Genomic DNA, 22,846 nt, shown 5'->3' on the forward strand with positions numbered 1-22,846 from the left:
TGAATCTTATTCCTAAGTTACCTAGAGATTTATGATTTCACCTCTAGATGAGATCTTGGATAATCTAACAAAATCGATGGGCTAAGAAGTTAAAAGATAATGTTTGTTTGTACTTACTTGAGTATAAGCCTTGTTGTAAGCTCGATGCCTTGTTTCAAATATTGCTCATGGGACGGAAAAATCTACATTTTTCCTTTTTCTACACATGCCGTTCTAATGTTATATTTGAGCAGGAGTAGTGTTTGGGAAACTGTCCTAAGAAGTTTAGAGAAAGGCAAACAGAACTATAAAATTACAAGGGGAGGATTCTATTAAGTAATCTACGAAAGGCAAGGCTTGCCGGTTCCTTTGCGAAGCCGAAAGACGATTCAAGGATAAACTGGTAAACAATTCTTAACTCAAGGATTCTCTAGTGATAGTGACGTCAGTATATGGGCACTTGCATGCTTGTGATATAGATCTTCACCGGTGGTTGCAGGACGGAACTTGTGGATGTTGTCAGACGGACGTAACGGACATCGACCTTGGGACTGCCGGTCGAATGGGATGCTTGCTGGGTTGAGTTTTTCGTGCCGTGGTCGGAAGATGGCAGACGTCGAAAGGATTATGGATTAAATAGACAATTTACACCGCCTTCAGCCAAAGGCTGCACAGACTGAACAGTCACTAACATTAGGCAACAGACAACAAGGAACACACAGTAGCCCAGTGAAGAATTTTTCGTATGACGAAAATTTTTCTCCGACTGGAGCGGGAATCGAACCCACGTTTCGTGACACAATACGCCTAAACGACTGACGCCGCTAGAAGCATGGCCGCGAAACCCACATTACTTTCCTTACTATTACTAAGAAAGTATCAACACAATTTCAACATTTAACTTATCCTCAACATTAACTATTTACATACGCGCGCAACTACTACTTCGTTCCAGGATCGTTTACAGTAAAGAAAAAATTCCCCACATTCCAGCTTCCTTTTAAAGATTGGACTCGGAAAAAATGCGACACTTTGTTTTGGGTGTAACTTTTTATCGATTGGGTAAAACATAAGGTACCCCGGGGCAAGTGAGAATCCGGGGTAAGTGGGGTGTTTCGTCATAGCTCTTCTAGGAAAAGTTTTTCATGGGGGTATTCTTCTAGAAAGTTGAAGATACAATGACAAGGAATGTACTTAGTACTAAACATATTGTTATTTTTATTATCATGTGGTTCATGAAACAGTTGTCAGTTCAGCGCCATTTTCAACTTGCATGATAAATTGTGACACATTTCACGTCTTGCATTGACTCGCAAAAAAATAAATGTGTTTTAAATCGAATTTCCATCAGTATGCTATAATTTTAAGTATTATTACAAGCTGCTAACGATAAACCAGTATTTTGTTTTCATTACATATGAAATTTTCGATGGTCTATCTTACCCCAAAATATATTTGTACCTGGGGTAAGTGGGACCTATCAAAACAAAAACCAGAATCAAAACTTTTCGTACACGTTTCATACATTCTCCTAGAGAGTAGCACTAAAACATACAAATAAATTATTTTAATCAAAAAAGATCAACCTCAAATTACGTAATTGCATAAGAGGGAGAAGAAAAGTGTTATTATTCTTTACTTTTAAATTTATTTTTTATTTTTAAAATACGACTTCAAAATGGAAATTTGATGTGCATCATGAGAACGATTACTTTTCTATTTTAATTGAACTTTATTTGTTATTTCTACCTAATTAAGTAGAGATGGAAAACAATTCCACCCCATGAGGTGGTTTTCTGCCATGCATATAAATAATTACAAAACATATTTATAATTTCGTCAATTATTGATTGTTTATGTTCTACATTTTGTACTTTGTGAAGCCCAAGCAGGACAGTTCGGTTTTGCGTCGTCCGATTGATTTTTTTGACGGATTCGCGCGTATTTTCGTTGCCGGGGATTTTTTTTTTCCTGTTTTGGAGCGCCTTGCTGGGTAGTGCTTTGTGAAGCCCAAGCAGGACAGTTCGGTTTTGCGTCGTCCGATTGATTTTTCTGACGGATTCGCGCGTATTTTCGTTGCCGGAGAATTGATTGATTGATTTGACTTTATTAACGAGATTTTTAGCCCTGGGCTAGTTCATCTCGGGACCAACGGCTTTACTTCCCTTCCGAAGGAAGTCGTCACTATAACTTTTTACGTCATAAGTGACTATGTCGGGGATGGGATTCGATCCCAGGTCCTCGGCGTGAGAGGCGAGTGTTCTAACCACTACACCAGGTCCGTCCCCAGTTGCCGGAGAATTTTTTCCCCTGTTTTGGAGCGCCTTGCTGGGTAGTGCTTTGTGAAGCCCAAGCAGGACAGTTCGGTTTTGCGTCGTCCGATTGACTTTGCTGACGGATTCGCGCGTGTTTTCGTCACCGGAGATTTTTTTGTTCCTGTTTTGGAGCGTCTTGATAGGTTGGTATTTGGGAAGGCCCAAGCAAGACGGTCTGTTTTCGCGACGCCAAGAAGTTTTGCTGTCAGTGTCAGTTTTGTGTTCAGTCGAGAATGGATTACCAACTTGTGAGTTCGTTTCATGCTTATGATAACACATTTTTTCTTGAGAGCGTAACTTTTATGTAATATTAAAACAAACTTTGTATGGTTCGTCACTATAAGTGTCGGCATTATGCTTTTTTCTTATACAACTTCAATATACATATATTTTTCTCTTTTTGACATTATTAAAAATTATCTCTTGAATTGTTCGACAATTCACAATGTTGACGTATTTTCTAAAACTTCTACCATATCGAGACAAAATGCACAGTAATACTCATATGTAATTTTCAAACAAACTATGTATGGTTCGTCACTACAAGTGACGGCATTATTCCTGTTTCATTTAAGTTAAAATATATACATGCAATTTTCAGTTTTCGTCATTAATAATAACGTGTTTTGAATTGTTCGACATTATAGATGTTGACGTATTTTTTCCAAAAACTTCTCGAGACAAAAATACAAAACTAGCTTTAAATACAAGTCGTTTATTTCCCCCTTGTCCATGGATCGCATCACCGACCAGAGGTGACTCCCAGATCTTTTCCTCTCTCACTAATAAACACCCTTCCCGTGGTGATTGTGGAGATGCAGAGGTATTCTCGGTCTCTAGAAGCAACAATCATTACATCCTAACATTCCTTCCCCATCCCAACTGACTGTAAGGACTTGGCCGGCGCCGTTATTGATCAATAATATTAGATCTGCTAAAATTGCACTTCGAGAGTAAGCGGAAACTCCCATCCCTTATTCATTTGGATCGTAGTGCAATTCTTACCAGTTCCGATCAATCACGGAGTAGCAACCATTGACATGTACAGTCAGTCTATGCTATGCTATGCTATGCTATGCTACATTTTAATTAACAACTTATAAATGATATATTTTGAACATGTTTAATTCCTCTTTACGCTTTTATTGAGGAATTTTCAGTTAAAATTAAATGCGATGTGACATATTATTAAATGAAGGATTTCTTCCTTAAACGTTACGTATTTTATGGTTGATCCCTTATGTATATCAAATATGTACTCAACATAAAATATCTATGATTTATCAATCCTATTATTGACTTACTGGTGTGGTTTTACGCACGAAACTGGATGTGTCCCACTTGCCCCGTTTAGCGAGGTAACTGCGTCCAATGGCTCATTCTAAAACTTTCTTCACAATTTTGAAATTATTCGATTAGTATCATGCACACACCAGCAAATATTTTGCCAAAACGTGATTGTGTTGTTGGATTTGAAAAATGTTGACATTTGAAAATTTTATTGAACAATTTGTTTGAACTATCGATTTTTTCGTTCCCACTTGCCCCGCGGTACCTTAATAAAATTTTGGGTAATACTAGTTTAGAGTGTTATATTTATGTGTGCTAAATTTAATCGCGGTTTGTCAAGTAGTTTTCAAGATGTATTCGAAACAAGAAGATAAACGCCAGCAAACCTTGGGCGCGGTGATCGATAATTCTGGTCAGTCGGCAAAAGGCTTGGAATCCACCTTTCCACCGCACAGTGGGACGAAAATTGAGGGTCAAAACTTCTTATGGGTCCTAGGTGTCTTCGGGACATTCTTTCGAATTAGCATCCCGAGTAATATTTTTGAATTAGACTGAATAGGACACCCGAGCAAAACTTCATTTATTGAAAGATATTTTTCAGGGCGATCATTACTTCAGCAAAGTTCTAGTTCTTTTGATTTTCTACAACTTTGCTAAGCATACGTGAGATTTTTTACTTCGTCTTCATGGTTAAATTTTTAAATTTAATCTATTTACCATGAAAATAATTTTTTGACCATTTTTATAATCAATGTGCAATTAATGAACATAACAAGTTCTATAATTTTTATATTTCAAAAATACACAACTTTGCCGAATATACCAAAGCTGTAAAATTATCACATCACATCATCCCCAGCATTCAGATTGGGGAGGAAATAAATAAAAAATGCCAAAATATAGGTATTATATAGCTAATATATAATCCCTGGAAATTTGAGAAGCATCCGATTTAAAATGAATTTATGGTTATCATTTTGGAGTGTTTAATTTTCTCCGAGTCTAATCTCAGTAGCGTAGCTAGGGGGGTGCGGTGGGTGCGGTCCGTACCTGGCCCCAAGCTGCAAGGGGCCTCAAAATCACGATAAAAATTTATCATAGAAATAAAAATTTGAAATGGCTTGTAGAAAACATTCTAGGATCCTAAAATCAAATTGGACATGGCAACGTTTTTTAAGAGTCCTAAATCGGGGATACACAGGGGCCCCTTGATTATCCCTTATTTTTGGTCATTTTATTGAGCTAGATTTAAAGTAAAATTAATCCTTTAGATATGACTCCAAGTATTTGTCCTGCGCGTCTGCAGTGGATACTAATGATTTTTTTTTTTTTAACTTTAACGTTTATTTAACAGGCTCAAGCGCCACTAGGCATAACGGAGCCGAATTCAATTGATTTTTTTTTACAAATTCATAATTGCTTCTTAATAATCTATATTAGTTTTGGGGAACCGTAAAACTCGCGGTTTGGCCGAGGTTAAGGATAACAAAAAATGAAGGAGAGGATAGGGTTAAGGTTTACATGTTGACGTTCAGCGTGGTAGTGAGTATCGTTGTTGCTGCAGGTCAACCGTAGAGTGGACATGACGACAACCTGTAACGGTACAAACAAACGTATTTCGAGGGGACAAGGTGGACAAACAAATCCAAAAAGGGAACTATGTGAACAGCGAGAATGGGAAATCAAACAATGACATCATTTTGCTTCAAAAATTTGTAAATAAGCATCATGTAATCGAAATCCAGCCTACCCAGAACATCTCTAATGTCTTCCTTATCTGGTTTCCCTCGGGCCCTGAGGGATTCACATAAATCGGATCTGGCAATGCCGTATTCGGAACAGTACCACACCACGTGGTTGATGTCTCTGTATCCTGCACCACAACCGCAACGGTTACTGTCTGAGAGCCCTATTCGATAGAGATGCGATCCCAAAGAGTAGTGGTTGGACATCAGCCGACACATTACCTTGATAAAGTCTCGACTCATGTCCAACCCTTTATACCACGGCTTCCTGGACACCCGAGGGAGAATGGAATGCAACCACCTACCCAAGTCACCATTGTCCCATTTTTGTTGCCAACTGAGCAGGGTTTGCTGACGAGCAATTGCAAAAAATTCATTGAAGGCGATTTGACGATCATAAATATCGCCTTCCATAGCGCCCACCTTGGCGAGTGAGTCTGCTTTCTCATTGCCCGGTATCGAACAATGTGAAGGGACCCATACCAAGGTGATGGTGTGATTCGATAAAGCACTCAATGAAGATCGTATTTCGCGAAGGAAATACGAGGAGTGCTTCATCGGCCTCATTGAACGTATAGCCTCAATGGAGCTGAGGCTATCCGTAAAAATGAAAAATCGATCAGAGGGAAGAGAGGCAATTCGCTCTAATGCATAATGTATAGCCGCTAATTCTGCGACGTATACTGAGCATGGGTTTTGAAGTTTATGGGCGGCACTATGAAATTCGTTATAAACACCAAATCCAGTGGAATCATTAGTTTTTGACCCATCAGTGTAAAACGTTCTGTCGCTGCTGACATGACCGAACTTGTTTGCAAAAATTAGTGGAATATACTCCGATCGGAGATGATCTGGAATTCCATGGATTTCTTGCTTCATGGACAGATCAAAACCTACAGTAGAACTGGAGAAGTCTGGGAAGCAACTACGATTTGGAGCATTCAATGAAGGGTTAACCTCCAGACTCATGTACCAGTAGTACAGTGTCATAAATTTTGTTTGAGGATTTCGTTCGATTAGCTTTTCAAAATTTCCAATCACCAATGGATTTAACACCTCACATCGGATGAGGTAGCGTAGCGATAATTCCGCGAAACGATCTGATAAAGGCAGTACTCCTGCAAAAACTTCTAAACTCATCGTATGAGTTGATGACATGCATCCTAGCGCGATCCGAAGACAACGATACTGGATACGTTCCAGCTTCAGGATGTGTGTTTTCGCGGCGGATTGAAAACAAAAGCTACCGTATTCGAGAACCGACAGAATCGTTGTTCGATATAGCTTTATCAGATCTTCCGGGTGGGCTCCCCACCATGTTCCAGTGAGGGTACGCATGAAGTTGATTCGTTGCTGGCATTTCTGATACAAATATTTGATGTGCTTTCCCCAGGTGCATTTAGAGTCGAACCAGACCCCTAGATACATGTGTGAAATACCCTGAGCAAGCTCCTTACCCATGAGTTGAAGCTCTACCTTTGCAGGATCACGCTTCTTAGAAAAGACAACCAACTCAGTTTTCTCCGGAGAGAATTCGATACCCAGCTTCAAGGCCCAAGTAGACAAATTGTCTAGAGTATCTTGCAGTGGTCTTTGCAAATCATCCGCCCCTGGTCCTGTTACAGAAACAACGGCATCATCCGCAAGCTGTCTTAGCGAGCAATTTTCCACGAGACAATCATCAATGTCTCTGACATAGAAATTGTAAAGAAGGGGACTTAAACATGAGCTCTGGGGGAGACCCATGTAACTTATTCGTGAAGTTGTTGAGGTACCGTGAGAAAAGCTCATACGTTTCTCAGACAACAAATTATACAAGTAGTTGCTTAACAATAATGAAAGTCCACAATCTTGAAGTTTGTCTGAAAGGACATCTTTGCATACTGAATCAAAAGCCCCCTAAATGTCCAAAAATACTGAGCCCATTTGCTCCTTTTGAGCATAGGCTAGTTGGATTTCTGTTGAAAGTAACGCAAGACAGTCGTTCGTTCCTTTGCCTCTGCGGAAACCAAATTGCGTATCTGAGAGAAAGCCGTTCACTTCAACCCATTTGTCAAGCCGATAAAGAATCATCTTCTCTAACAGCTTGCGTAAGCACTGCAGCATCGCGATAGGGCGGTACGAGTTGTAATCCGACGCGGGTTTTCCGGGCTTTTGGATGGCAATTACTCTCACTTGTCTCCAATCATCCGGAACAATGTTGCCTTCAAGAAACTGATTGTATAAGTCCAACAAGCGCCTCTTCGCGACGTCTGGGAGGTTTTTGAGCAAGTTGAACTTAATCCTATCCATTCCTGGGGCGGAGTTGTTACATGAAAGGAGAGCAAGTGAGAACTCAAGCATCGAAAAGGGTCTATCAACTTCGTTTCTCTCTGGCAAACAAGCGCGAACCGTCCTGTACACGGGAACGGAGTCAGGACACACTTTCTTAGCGAACTGGAAGATCCACCGAGAAGAGTGTTCTTTATCTTCATTTACCGACGACGCGTTGCGCATTCTTCTCCCGGCGGACCATAATGCTGTCATCGACGTATCCCTCGAAAGACCGTTTACGAAATTTCGCCAATATCCTCGTTTCTTCGCTTTGACAAGGCTACCAAACTTGCGCTCAAGAGAGGTATAGCGCTCGTAGTTTTCCCGAGAACCGCGTTTCCGTGGAAATAAATATCTTTATCCATTCTTTAAACGCGGCGGATTTTTCCCGATATACTGCGGTGCACTCCTCATCCCACCACGGGGTGGGTGGCTGACGTCGAACTTTCGATTCCGGTATTGGACGACGCTGTGCTTGAAGAGCACTGTTGACGATTAATTCGGATAGGAACTGATACTCTTCCAACGGAGGAAGTAACTCGACCGACTGCACGCCATCGATGATCAACTCAGCGTACTTTCCCCAGTCAATATGTTTCGTGAGGTCATACGCTAAGTCGATCTGGCGGGCCTGACACGAATCATTGGCGATAGAAATTTTGATAGGCAGGTGATCACTACCATGGGGATCTTGAATTACTTTCCACGTGCAATCCAATGATAGCGAATTCGAACAGATTGAGAGGTCTAACATGCTAGGTGGAGCTGGAGGTCTTACTCGTGTTGCTTCCCCAGTGTTTAAAATTGTCAAGTTGAAGTCGTCGCACAAGTCGTATATCAAGGACGAACGGTTATCGTCATACATTGACCCCCAGGCTGTACCGTGCGAATTAAAGTCGCCAACGACTATCCGTGGAGCCGGCATAGCGCAGCAGATGGCTGCAAGGTCCCTGCGAGATATCCTGGCGCTCGGCGGCAGGTACACACTTGCTATGCTAAAGCTTTTGCCTCGTATCGTGACCTGCAATGCGACTACTTCGGTGCCAGTCATCGGGGGGAAGTCAACTCTATAAAAGGAGTGGAGTTTTCTGATCCCCAATAACACCCCTCCATAACCGTCCCCTCGATCCTGACGGATAATGTTAAAATCGTGGAAAGAAATATCTTTATCAGAAGTGAGCCATGTTTCACTAAGGGCGAATATGTCACAGCGCGTGCTGTGGACTAAAAATTTATACGCATCAATATTTTTAAGAATGCTTCTACAATTCCACTGTAGGATTACGATCATATCCCCGACCTCGTTGGTTGATTTATCCATCGAGAGATATGAACGAATCAAGAATCGGCCATTGTGAAAACAGACGTTTCAGAAAAGGTTTCACGAAAGGAAGAGCCATGTTAATGAGGTTTCTTGTTGCGGGAGAAACTTCCAATATTTTGAAGATGATTTCCACAATCCCAGAAAGTGTTAGTTTGTCGGAAGTTTCGACACTTTCCTGTCGAGCCGAAGGAATATTTGCGTGTTGGCTTTCTGGGCGAAAAACTGGGATATCTGGGGTTTTAGATGATCCCGGAAGTGACGGAAAATCTCCAGGGACAAGTCTGAAACCTGGTGGATTTGCTTTGATAGCTTTTTCGAAACTTCTTGACTTTTTCAGGGAGGGTCGGAGTTCCTGCTGTGCGTTTTGAGAATTTTGCTGGCGATGTCGCAGCTGTCTAGGAACAGCTCGCTTTCTCTTTGATCCTGTTTGCACAATAGTATACTCTTCACCCTCCTCAGAGTCAGAACCTTGCTCATCGTCAGCTAGGGAGGTGAAGATATTGTTGCTAGCTATTGGTTGGGCTGGCGGAGCAACAGCTGGGGCGATCTTCTTCAGCATTTCTGCGTAAGAACGCTTCGATCGTTGCTGTAGAGATCGAATTTGATGTTTCTCCCTCTCTATATACCTAGGACATGTGGTGAGCTCATGTGGAGCTTGACCACAGCATGTACACTTAGGTTCTGTACTGCAGGCACCCTCAACATGTTGCTCACCGCATTTAGCGCATCGTGGTTTGTTACAACAGAAAGGTGTGGTATGACCAATCTGTTGGCACTTATCACAGTGCATGACCGTAGGTTTATAGAGGCGAACGGGTAACCGAAGTTTCCCGATCACCAAGTAGTCCGGAAGTGCCGATCCAGAGAATGTGACGCAAAACGAATTTGAGGGCTGTTTTGTGCCATCAGGAGCCACCTGATTCATTTGTCTGACATCAAGGATAGTGACTGGGGGAACATCACGGTTTTTAAACCCTCCAGCACCAGCTTTGATGTCAGCGCAACTCAAATACGGTTCGGTGACAACCCCTGCGATCTCAATGTCTCGACTTGGTATGTATACTCTGTACTCCATCGAGAAGAGCTCGTAGGAAGCAATTCTATTTGCCTGTTCACGATCACTGACAGTGATTCGGAGCTTGTCACGGCTGGGTGCATCTACAGACTCGATGCCCCGAAACGACTTTGCCAAATCTTTTTCGATTTGCAATTTGTTTAACGGTTTACCTTTGGGCCGGAAAAAAACCAGAAAGGGACCCTTAGATCCGGGCGGGTAAGCTTTCTGGCGGGGGTTCGCTTTACCAAAGGTGGAGGGGAGCGCTTGCCGTTGATGTGCAGAGGAAGAATTCGAAGAGGATGTTTCCATTGGTACTTGTGGACTGACAGGCGCTCCTTGTAGGGGAGAAGACCCTGTTTCTAATACGCCGGTCTCCATAGGGAAGACATTTTCAACAAAATTATTGTTTGACTCGTCTTCAGAGGATATTAGAAATTGCGAATTGCCCCCGCCTTCATCATTTGGATCCATTGTATTGTAATATTAACACAAGGGAAAAATCAAAAACCTAACTAATATTTACAAGTGGGCTTTTTTTAATTTAGCTCACAGAAAGTAGCGTTGGTTTACGCTTCGAGAAAAATAACAATAGCAATAATAACCAAAAATAAAAAATAAATGATTTGATTGATTTTGCACTGCTGTGTGAGTTAATCAATATTAATGCAACACAAAAAAAAATCAAATTAATAATACAAAAAAAAAATAATTCAGCAAAAAAAAAAAAAAGTTCTATTTTAGTCAAGGGAAAAAACACTTCGAGACCACTGTGTAAGTCAACGTAGATGAAATTGTCCGACCGACGGCAAACAATGCAACCAAGAAAATATGAACAATTTACCTAACCACAGCGTGCTACAGCTTGTTATCTGCTTACTGTAGGTAGTCAAACAGGCGGCGTTTTCTGACCTTGGCTCGTTCGATCTGCTGGAGCTGGGTACAACGATGAAAGCGCGTTGATGTTTGCGATGGGCACGATGGTAGATGACGGGGAGGAGGGACCCCCGGTTTGCCCTTTGGTGATGCTTCGACGCACAGTCTAGCCGTAGGACTAAGCCAGGACTAGCTGCTTCCACGTGTTGCGCGATTACCGTTTCGTTCACTGGTAGGATTAGCGAATGATAAAAAAACTCCACTTGGAGAAAAACTCGACCGAAAAAACGAATGGTTCAGAGCACGGAATAAAGGCGACCGTCTCGATAGAGCGCACGACGAGGAATGATACTAATGATTTACTCTGGCCCTTCTCCTGATAAATTGTGTTAAGAAGTATTTTGATGATTCCTTGACGGATTTCACTAGAAAATCTCCAGTGTTTCCTCCATGAAATTTCTCATAAATCAAGATTCTTTTAGGTGTTTGAATCATTCAATTATTCTTACCAACATTTATCCAATTTTTTTCTCGAATGACCTTCAGAATCTTATAATGATATTCTGTTAATTTATTTGAGATTTTGTCTTGGCTTTTACCAAAAATTTGTGGATAAATATATCCAGAGCATCCTCTAAAACTTTGTTGAAGAATAGCTAAACCTCTCCCAATAATTGTTTTAGGAGTTATTACTAAAACTTTTACTGGATTTCTTTTAGTTTTTAATTTAAAGGAAACTCCAGGAAATTTGAATGTAAGGTACCGCGGGGCAAGTGGGTAAATGGGGTAAGTGAAAACAATTGATATATTTTACTGAATATGTGAATTAACGTTTTAAACTCATGCGTAAACCTTTGAGGCCATTGAGAACATTACGATAGGTAAGAGATTTCTGAGATTTTTTAGCCATGATTGCATAATAGAGCGAAAAATTGTTAAACTGTCAACTGTTACTCCGTAACAAGTTGGCGACGTACAATCTTATTTCAATATTTTCAGTGGAAAAAAGTTGCGGAACATAATTTTCTGTACCACTTCTTAGTTGTCTTCTGTGACAGTTTCAAACTGCAATAAAAAAGTTTTAGAATTAATTCAACGTAGACCTAAAAATAACTAAATTTAAACACCGCCAATTTTCTTAATCAGGTGAGGCAAGTGAAAAGTTTATCATTATAGATTGAATTTGTGTTTTCTCTTTAAGTAGCCATAAGTAAACATGGTTCGCAATTATCATAGAAAAACATAACGTGCTGATAATTCAAGAAACACTATACTCAAGCGTTAAAAGTTATTAGAAATCATGGAACTTCTCTAAAAGATGTTGCTAAACATTACAATATTAATATGTCTACTTCGGGCAGCCAATTAAAAGAAAGACATTGACTGAAAAGTTGCAATATTATAGAACACACGGAAATCTCGTGGAATGTATATGTAAAGCTAGTTTAAAACATAAAAATGATGGAATAGGTCTATCCACATAAAAAAGATTCTAAATACTTTGTTGAACGATTCCGTTTGATTTCTCCCGAAGAGTTATCCGACGCCATACCCGACTTTCTTAAAAACAAATAACGAGCGGTGGAAATTCAGAGAGCAGAAATGCAGTTGCTGTCCCATAATGTAAGAACTAACATTGGAAATGTTGCAGTTATAATGTTGTCGAATCATTTCAACAAACATAACTGAACAGAAGAAAATTCAAGTGAAAGGAATAAAATTTTCTTTGTTTACATGTTATTAATGTTATTGTTCATTGGGACGCCTGAACAAATGTTAAACCCTGAGACGAGACTCGCGAAGACGGTCTTCTTTTTCTGTGATTGCTGAGTTTTTTTCTTATTCCACTTTGTGTTTATACCAAATATGCGCATGCTGTTCAAATCCTCACATGAACCTCTCAGCAAAAAATGATTGAGTTTGCATCACATCGAATCATAAATAGCCGTTTGAGTGAAATTTCATGCCAGCAAACGTAGCAGACATTAGAAATAATTAATCTTCTGCTTAGATTTATCAGCAACTTTGGAAAAAACTGCTCCGCCGACTGAGGTTTTCAATCACAGTTTACTTTGAACACAATACTTTTCACCTTTTCAGCCATAAAAACGGTGGGCTGCATTTGACGTTTCGTGAGAGGGGAATCTGGGCTGCATATGACGTTGATATTTTTCCTCTTCGCGAGTCTCTCTCAGGTTAAACCTAATAGAAAACGTGAATATAACTGTTTGTTTTTAAATTTATTGTTCAAAACGACAAACTTTTCACTTGTCCCACTTTTGGGGCAAGTGAAAAGTAAAGAGACATTTTTCAAAAACTTTTTCTGTATTTTTTTCTTAAATTTTGCATTAAAATCAATTTCAGCATACTGCTTGTATTTGGTGGGAGTCAAGCTAAAAAATATACACGACCTCATTTGTTTCAATTTGAAGTCTCTAGAATTTGAAGAATCTCAACTATGCGAATTTCATTACCCACTTGCCCCACGGTACCTTAAGACTTTTCTCTAGTATTTCTTTAGAGATTACTTTGGACGAAAAACCGTGTTCATAAACCTAGTAATCAAGTGCAAGCTTTGCTAAGTAATTTCAAATATGTTTTTGGTTAATTACCATGTTTGAGTCAATCAGTCATAATGGAATGGATTACAAAGGAAGACGTGTGTTCCCTTGCAAAGCGGTTTTCTGCGAAATGGGTGTTTTCCCAGTTACAGTTTGATGTTACACAAGTAGAGGAATTCTACTATATCTTATTGTGTAGGGAATTTTTACGACACCACGACGGTGCATCCCTCTATTTTGGGGGAAAAAATATCTCCGCATCAGGCCCCGAAAACTCTAGCTACGTCACTGTCCAGTTTTAAACCTTACAAAGTCGTTGGACTCAAATATCTGCAGGACATGTTACAGGAACCATATAGCCGTAATAGCGAACGCGCAAATATTCAGCAAGACCAAGCTGAGGGTCGTGGGTTCGAATCCTACCGATTGACGATCTTTTCGTTAAGTAAATTTTCTCGACTTCCCGAGTCATAGAGTGTCTTGGAGCTTGCCATACGATATAGACATGCAAAAATGGTCAATTGTCAAAGAATGCTCTCAGTTAACAACTGTAGAAGTGCTCACAAGAACGCTCACTGAGAAGCAGGATTTAAGTTTATTGGAACGTCATGCCAGAAAGAAGAAGAAGATATTTCATTCAGCATGTTTGGATTGTTGATTATATATTTGTTTGTGGCTGCTTGAATATGATCCTTATATTTATAAACCGGTTTATGGACAAAAGATCGAAAGACAAAATGTCGAAAGACAAAAGGTCGAAAATTATTTGCTTGGTGAGAAATTTTTCCTTCTTTGAAATTAGGTTTTCGACCTTTTGTCCCTTCTTTTTTGTTCTTCGACCTTTTATCCTTTCAACTTTTTGCCATAGATTCTTATAAACCTCTAAGACACCTAAGGTTACGCCTGTAGATTCGAAGACTTTCACTTTCAAATGTTTTGGATAATCGCAAACAATCGCTTTTATCAAAACTTGATAGGACATATTTTGTTGAGTCGTATTGGTCATTAACATTATTAATTTACTCTATCTGGTTTGGGTCACCGTCGAATTTTATATGTTTCGATTGTGTGCAATTTTCGGTGATAATAACACATTCATTAACGTCAGAAAGATCACTGGTCGTGCGTGTAGATCTTAAGGCTCAAAAATCCATCATTCAATCATTAGTGATCATCGAAAATGAAAAACCAGTTTTTTCGTTCAAATTCAAAGAGATCCTCATGAAAATGTATCACTGCAATACAGATAGCAAGTGCAATGCAGTGATAGGGCTTCATGAGCTTTGCTTCGATTATGGGCACAAAAACTGGTTTTGAAAAATAGTAAAACGATGATGGTGATTTTCCTCTTAAGTCCTATATTGAAATGATTGCTTGGATAACATTAGGAAGTCGTTGAACTCGGAACATAATAGATCGCATTTTTTTTTATCCTGCTTAGGTAAATATGGATTGGATTGATAATGGAATAGAATTTACATGACTAGTATTGTATGTATTGCATATGAAGGAAGGTTAGATTAAAACCAGAGACCTTGTTACTACATTTCTAAACTTCAGACAAATTTTTCTCTAAGCTTGACTAACAATTCAAATATCAGATGTTGTATCTCCAAATGAAGATTGGCAGATCCAAACGAACACAGACTGTCGGTCTGCCATGCCCGGAGTTTAATGTGGCCTTTATTTATTCATTCCGTCCAAAGTCAAATCGCGAACGTGTTCTAAATCAACCACAACTGGGTTGGTTAGTGTCGTCATCTTCGGTCGGAGTCGGTGCGAGTCTGGTCTCAATTAGCGTTAATTGAACAGACAAAGTTAGTAAACTGTGTCGTGCCCAAAATGCGTTCGCTTTTCGCCGGTCGCTGCTAAATTTAGACTTCCGAAATTTGAATCTCGGGTTTCCCTTTATAAATCGTTAGACGCTAGAGTGCACATGACAATGAAATCCAACACTGATCATCTGTTTTCTTATTTTGCAGACGGCGGGAAAATGCCAAATATCGGAGCTCATCAACGCAGCCGACGACGTCCAGAGCCTGAGCAATTTTAAACACATATCGAAAACGACATAATTCACGAACGCCAACACGTATATCACTGCGGATTGAAACGACGAATGAATTTTATCGCCCTCCGAGAGTGACAATTTTTGTTGTAACTGTTGTTAGATTGAATGAGAAAATGGCAGTGATTCGCTCGCCGGAAGTGCTGACAAATGCCGTCTCCTGGTGGAACAAGTTTGTTCTGGTGCTGATCTTCCTGGAGGTGTTCGCTCACGTTGAAACACTGGATCTTGGTGAGTACATTCTGCATGTTATTTTTTGTAGGGGGTGTTAGCTTTGAGACCCTTGTAGAGAAGAGCAGAAAAGGAATAATAAATCATAATTCTGCAGAAGTCACCATTTTTACGTTTATTTGAAGAAGTATTTCACTATTTCTTCATGTTCATCAAACATGAAAATATGAAATAATACTTGATGGTGGTTCTGGTGATACTTATTTACCAATTTTTTGTATTTATGTAATTATTGAATCAAGAAAAAAACTTTTATTCTCTAAATTTTAAGTATTGAATTGAACACTGAATACACTATTAAAGTAGCAAAGCCTATAGTCAATATTTCCAACATATTGAACAGAATTTAATGGCGAATCCAAATAATTTTCTGAGGATACTTACACAACTTACGCAACGTCACCGGAACTCTGAGGCGATGAAATATGTTAGCTTTCGACACTTATTTTGCGCTGTTAAACACATTCTGAACGAAAGAATCGATACGTCCACAGTAGATTTACCTTTCCTGAAGCTAAACTTGAGGTCAGGTCGTCCGCACAGTACTTATCTAGTATACAGATTGATTTATACACTGATTTATTCACCTGGTAGATTCCCCACCTTTGGTAATAGCACCAATGTCTGTCGCTTCCATACATTCGGAAAGTTACATGTCCAGGTGCCTTATTTGACGTTCTCTATACATTGGAAAGTCAAATAAATTTCCATAACGAAAAAAATCATACTGACGATGAATCGAACCCAGACACCTTCAGCATAGATTTGATTTGTCGACGCGAACATTACCAGTAGGCCCCCAAATGATGGTGAAATATATAATTTTAAAAAATTGTGGGCTTGCCTCACTTAAATTCGTGAAATTTCAATTTGCTACAAATTGGTACAACATTAATTATACTCTTAAAACCAACACCATTCATAATTGGCAACCTTCTGAGTTCTAAACCGAAACAAAATCTCTTGAAATTGCGAACGTTAATAGGTCTTTAATTTTTATTCGGTGCCCGAATCTTCGTCACTATGAGCATTCTGACCCAAAAACTCATTTCCAGCCAAGCAGGAATCAGCAAAGCGAAAGAATAAGGTTCACCACCAAACGAAACCACCAATTTTCGACCGCCGAAGAACCACAGCAGAACGATGCGAGAAAAGATGCTCCTTGGCAGCAAAATTGATGATCGCGCGCTGGAACGAGGATTAAAAGTTACAGACAGGGCGGGTGATACGGTTAGTAGCGCGCAACTTTACGGACACTAGCAGATGTGTGTATAAAGTTAAAAGAACCAACCGAAAATGGTTGATTTCATTTTCGGTATTTTTCTTTGGGTTTGCCACGAACAGAGCAAAAAAAATCATCATCATTGGGTAGGGGGACTGCCCGAGCGAGATAACGTTTAATGGGTGCGAATAAGGGCAGTGCTGGCGTTTTTTTCGCGTTGATGATTTTTTTTCCTACGCTCTCTCTCCTGTTGATTATCGAGTTTGGCGGAGGACGGAATCAAATAAACAAGCGGCCAATTTAGAGTTAAACAGATGATCAGTTTTGGGCACGGAAACATGGAGATTAAACGGTAGAGGTTGGGATGCACCAAATGAACGAACTGTATGTGGTTCACTGGAAGGCAAAGTGAAACGGTACGACTGTCGAGGGAGTGCTCAGTTGATGATAGCTCTGATTAAATTTTGATGAGAAAAAATAATGAAGCCAAGATCGTATCGGCAGAGCTCGTTAGGTTTTCTGAAAATTCGTCGATTAGGTGAGGTGGCTTGTATGAAAATTGTGTTGAAGTTCTTGGAGTGCTGAGTTTAACGCAGAATAAATATTTTTTCGGGTGTTATGGTCACAACTTAGGCAGAGGCTACTTTTAAGTTTAGTGTTCTTGAGAGCATTTCAACATTTATTAACTATAACAATTCTTTGTCAATCAACCATTTTCGCATTTGTAGATCGTGTTTCAAGCACGAGCACCTCTATGTAATGTAAAGTTATTTAATAAAGTATCCGGAATTCGACTCTCTTGCTTACTCTACTTTTGATGGTGCTTAGAGTGTACATCCCGGGACATCCTGGGACGAAAAATTCCGGAATTTGACGAATTTCGGAATCTCCCGTTTCCCTGGATTTTTGTTCTGATATCCCGAGATTCCCGACATTTGCGTAGAATTTGATGAAAATCACTTAATTTCGATAAAAAACAATGACATTTTTCCTCACAATCAAGCTTTATTTTATAAAATAGGAAAGCATCTTGAAAAAGAGAATAAACGAGTTTTTTTTTTCATAAAAAAGACCTGTTTGGTAAGAAACACATATTTTATTTGCCTAGTTGAAAAGTTTTAATGCTTTCCTTTTCAACATTAGCCATTTTTATAAGCCTATGCTTAAAAGAGAGATAATTTGAAAGTACACCTAAACTTCAGTCAATAATTTTCAGTAATAAACTTCTAGCTTGATCTGCAATACCTTCAATGATGTGTAATAATTACTTTTGTTCTAAAGTTTTTATGACCTTTCAAATGTATGAAGCAAATTGCTTAAAATTATGATTTATGTTTTTACCATACTTCCATAGTGAATTGAAAAAAAAAAACCAAAGCAAACTCGTAGTTAGTCAAGTCAAGATTTGATTTTTGTTAGGTTACTTCAACAGAACATGAAAGTCTTTTCTGAAATGTGATTTGTTATAAAAAACATATTATCTTGGAAAGATACATAATCTGTTTATTTCATTGAATGTAATTTGTATTGTTAAATTTGTACTTCCATTTCAACCAAAATGCTAGTATTATTGAAATTTTGATAAATCTCGGGATCCCTGTTCGGTGTTCGGAAAGCTTAATCTAAAATTTAAGATATTCTTTTTCCATATCTGAACAGTTCTATGTTACCTAAAGTGTCATGGAGTGGATAATATTGCATCTACAATCATATAAGTAGTGTTACTCCTTATAACAGGTTAATACAGTCGCCTCTCCACATCTCGATATAGAAGGGACCATCGAGATAGGGAGAGATCGAGACAAAGAACATTAATTTAATGAAAACTAGTTTTAAAATCACTCCGTTACTAGGAATACTAGTTTACGCAACAAGGTGCAGAATGAAGATTTTTACAGCACGAGTCGTACGCTACAGTCGAGTTGGATAATTACGACGAGTGCTGTGAAAATCGAGTTCTGCACCGAGTTGCGTACAACATTTTTTCCAATTTCATGAAAGGTTACCCTACCTTGATACCTTGATGGCTACAGCGTAGCATCACGCCATTGCCGGGCGTATTGTAGAGCTCCATCTTCGTCGGTCTTGGGCGAAACTTCTCCAGTTGCCACGAACGTTTAGGGTCGCCAGGTCCTCTTCCACTGCGTACAGCCAGCGTATTCGTGGTCTTCCCCGAAGCCGCCGGCCTCTACCTGGTTCCCTGGTTTTCGCAATTCTTTCTTCCGATATTCGCACTAAGTGACCAGCCCACTGAAGTCTGCCGTATTTTACACGATTGATAATGTTCGCATCTTTGTACACTTGATACAACTCGTGATTCATGCGTCTGCGCCACACACCATTTTCGAGTTTCCCACCGAGTATTGTCCGCAGCACTTTACGCTCGAAAACACCGAGAGCTTTCCGGTCTGACTCTTTCAACGTCCACGCTTCGTGCCCGTAGAGAGCCACCGGAAGAATCAATGTTTTATACAGGGCGAATTTAGTTTCGGTTTGCTAGCTGGTTACGTAGTCCGTAAAAGGCCCTATTCGCAGCCGCAACACGTCTTTTCACTTCGCGGGAAACGTCGTTGTCACATGTCACAAGTGTTCCAAGGTAAACAAATTCTTCAACAACTTCAAACATATCCCCATCAAACACTACCTCAGCACTTACACCACCATGCCTGACTCTATCTCTACCTGCAACCATGTACTTCGTCTTGGTAGAATTGATGGTCAGGCCTATCCTCGCTGTCTCCCTCTTCAGAGGCACGAAGGCCTCTTCCACTGACCTGCGATCGATTCCAATCAGGTCTATATCGTCCGCAAAGCCAAGGAGCATGTGCGACCTTGTGATAATAGTGCCATTTCTTTGCACGCCAGATCTCCTAATAGCACCCTCAAGTGCAATGTTGAACAGTAAATTCGAAAGTGCGTCTCCCTGCTTCAATCCGTCTAACGTCACGAACGAGGTTGACACCTCGTCTGCGATCCGAACACTTGATTTCGAACCATCCAGCGTAGCACGTATCAGCCTAATTAGTTTCACCGGAAAACCATTTTCAGACATTATCTGCCAAAGCTCATTTCTTTTCACTGAGTCGTACGCCGCCTTGAAATCAATAAACAGATGGTGAGTCTGCAAGTTATACTCCCGGAATTTGTCTAGGATCATTCGCAAGCTAAACATCTGGTCCGTTGTCGAACGGCCCTCACGAAAACCAGCTTGGTATTCGCCGACGAAGGACTCCTCGAGCGGTCTCAGTCTGTTAAACAGGATGCGCGACAGAATTTTGTACGCCGAATTCAGCAGGGTAATTCCTCTGTAATTGGCACACTCCAGTCTGTGCCCTTTCTTGTAGATAGGGCGGATGAGGCCATCCAACCAGCCGGTGGGCAATTCTTCGTACTCCCATGAAAGGTTACTTAAGGAATAAACTTTAAACTGTTTTTCATTAATCTGCATATAGCCGTCCGTAGCCATGTTTGAAAAATTCTGATCATAGTAGGTTGTACTGAGCAATTGTCACAATTTTTCAAACCTTCACCTTGTAGCCGGCAGACAGAGAGCGCTTCAAAATACAGTTGACACGAGACAAGAACTTTTCGTGCAGCTCCTTCTTGATCATTGTGTGGCGAATACCTATAAGTTGCAAGAATCTGAGGTGTTTATACGTTTTGCCTTCAACTATATTCCGAATCTACTCCTGCTTGTTGACGCGGAAACAGCTGGCATCCATAACTTGACCCCAACGTAGTTGAATTGACCGGAATTTATCAACTCTATCCGGATGTCGCTACTGAATGTCGTAACTAGCTGTAACAAGTAATGCAGCATTTTCACTGATTCCGCAAATAGCTTCAGGTCGTCCATGTAGAAGGTGTGGGTAACTTTTGTAATCCTATCCCACATTTCAGTTGGTTGCCATAGTTGCATTGGTTGAGTGCTTTGCTGGGGGGGGTTCATGGCCCAGCTAAACCACATCGGTCTAAAGGTATCGCCTTGAAAAATCACCTCCTGATACTGAGAGTCCTGGACCGTAACACAGCTGTACCATCGGTAATGTGAAGGGATTCCCAACTTTATACAACTGCAGTACCTTGAGAAGGTACGAGTGCGGTACTGAGTAGGTTCCTTTGCTTTTGGGTAGCTTGTCCTACAATGACTGCATCTACGATGACCTGATCTTTGCAGCCTTGCGCGTTTCAATGGTCTTGCACCCTTCTCGCTATTACCGACTCGAAAGGCACGTTATTGGTTTCGCTGGGTCAGATGTGTGTTGGTGCTTTGGCAGAAGAAATGTTACACCCCTGGTAATGGATTCCGATAGCTGCGGGGGGTCTCCTAGGAGAATCTATGACAAAAGGTCGAAGGACAAAAGGTCGAATGACAAAAGGTCGAATGACAAAAGGTCGAATGGACAAAAGGTCGAAGGGACAAAAGGTCGAAGGGACAAAAGGTCGAATGGACAAAAGGTCGAATGGACAGAAGGTCGAATGACAAAAAAGGTCGAATGGACAAAAGGTCGAATGGACAAAAGGTCGAATGACAAAAAAGGTCGAATGGACAAAAATTTAAGAAGAACAAAAGGCTACACTCTTTAGATAAAAATGCAAGTTATCACAAGCGCTACAGCTAAAATAGACGTGACAAAAACGCGTATATTTTCAGAAAGACCATACTGAGGTTGGTACAATTTCAGCTGGTCAACGATCTTTTAGGGGTGAAATTTTGTTAGACTTTTCAGGTCGTAGTGCATCAAGAGTTACTGTGTACGTGCTGTAGCCTTATGTGCTAGAGCTACATTCCTTTCAAGCTCACCCGTGTACTGTACATTTTGAGCCCTATGTTGGTGTGCCTCGCTTCTTTTAGGGTAATTTCTCAATGTGTCTCATGCGCTTCGTCACATGCGTTGTTCAAAAACAGCACAATAATTGATGTGAAGACAAACTTTTAAAACGAGAATCGAAATTGTAGCTTCCGGTTCGCGCGTCTTCGACCGTATCATGTAGCCCATCTAGACACCTGCATAATAAGGTAAAAATAGCTGTAGAGACTCTTCGTTACTGAGCAGTTGTTTTACAACTTGGATACCGATGACGAGCGTAGCACCGAGCAGCGCATGTGTTGAATCTCCCCTAGCGCGCGCTTTCAGAATTTTTGTGAACCTAGCGCAGCACACTACGATTCTGATGCGTCAAAGGGCGGTTTGGTTGGAGACTCGTTAGTTCATTTATGTTCTCCTGGTAATTATGTAACTCGAAGTGCATAGAGTTGCATGCCACTCGATGCACTATGTGTTAGGATGCCGATTGCTGGAATGCAGTAATTGCGGCTATCATTCAGATTATACTGGAATTATAGCACCTATGGCGTGCCACCATGGGTCGACTGCAGAGCAGAGGGTTCGCTCTGCAAAGGCTGGTTCGCTGTAACAATGTTCAAGGCGGCTAGGTGAAGCAGTTTGCCTAGGCTTTTTTTTTTGCTGAAAATGTTAAAGTGCTATATGAAATAGCCTATCCTAGTAGTAAACCATCAGGTGGTTCGGAAGAGAAATGAGTCTGAGTCCAAGAGTAATGTATGTGTTTTCTGTAAATCTCCATTCAGAGCATGGGTAGATTTCAGGTCGTCGGTGGTTCGACATCACACCTGCATTCCTTGAATTATCTTCTAACGGTTCGAGTTGCAGATCATCTTCTAATAAAAAGCATGATGCACAAATGCAAAAATGATCAAATTATCAGAAAAGCTCTCAGTAAATGCTAGAGTAGCTGAGAAGCAGATTCCTAATTCCATAAAAAGGATGATTATTTTTCCCTGATGCTAATTTCAATCAGACGAAACCAGCAGTCAGATAGAACTCTAATGCAAAACAGCAAAACTTC

At 40.3% G+C, this 22,846-nt stretch overlaps 1 protein-coding gene across 1 annotated transcript in view; it reads left to right on the forward strand.

Annotated features, from left to right (window-relative positions):
* The window catches only part of LOC5575443 (discoidin domain-containing receptor 2), a 918,178-nt gene that overhangs the window by 372,093 nt on the left and 523,239 nt on the right, over positions 1–22,846 (forward strand). Inside the window, 1 exon segment of the mRNA XM_021844675.1 lies at positions 15,440–15,756. The gene's annotated coding sequence lies outside the window, so the exon portion shown is untranslated.

The sequence above is a fragment of the Aedes aegypti genome, chromosome 2, assembly GCF_002204515.2.
Source record: "Aedes aegypti strain LVP_AGWG chromosome 2, AaegL5.0 Primary Assembly, whole genome shotgun sequence".
NCBI lineage: Eukaryota > Metazoa > Arthropoda > Insecta > Diptera > Culicidae > Aedes > Aedes aegypti.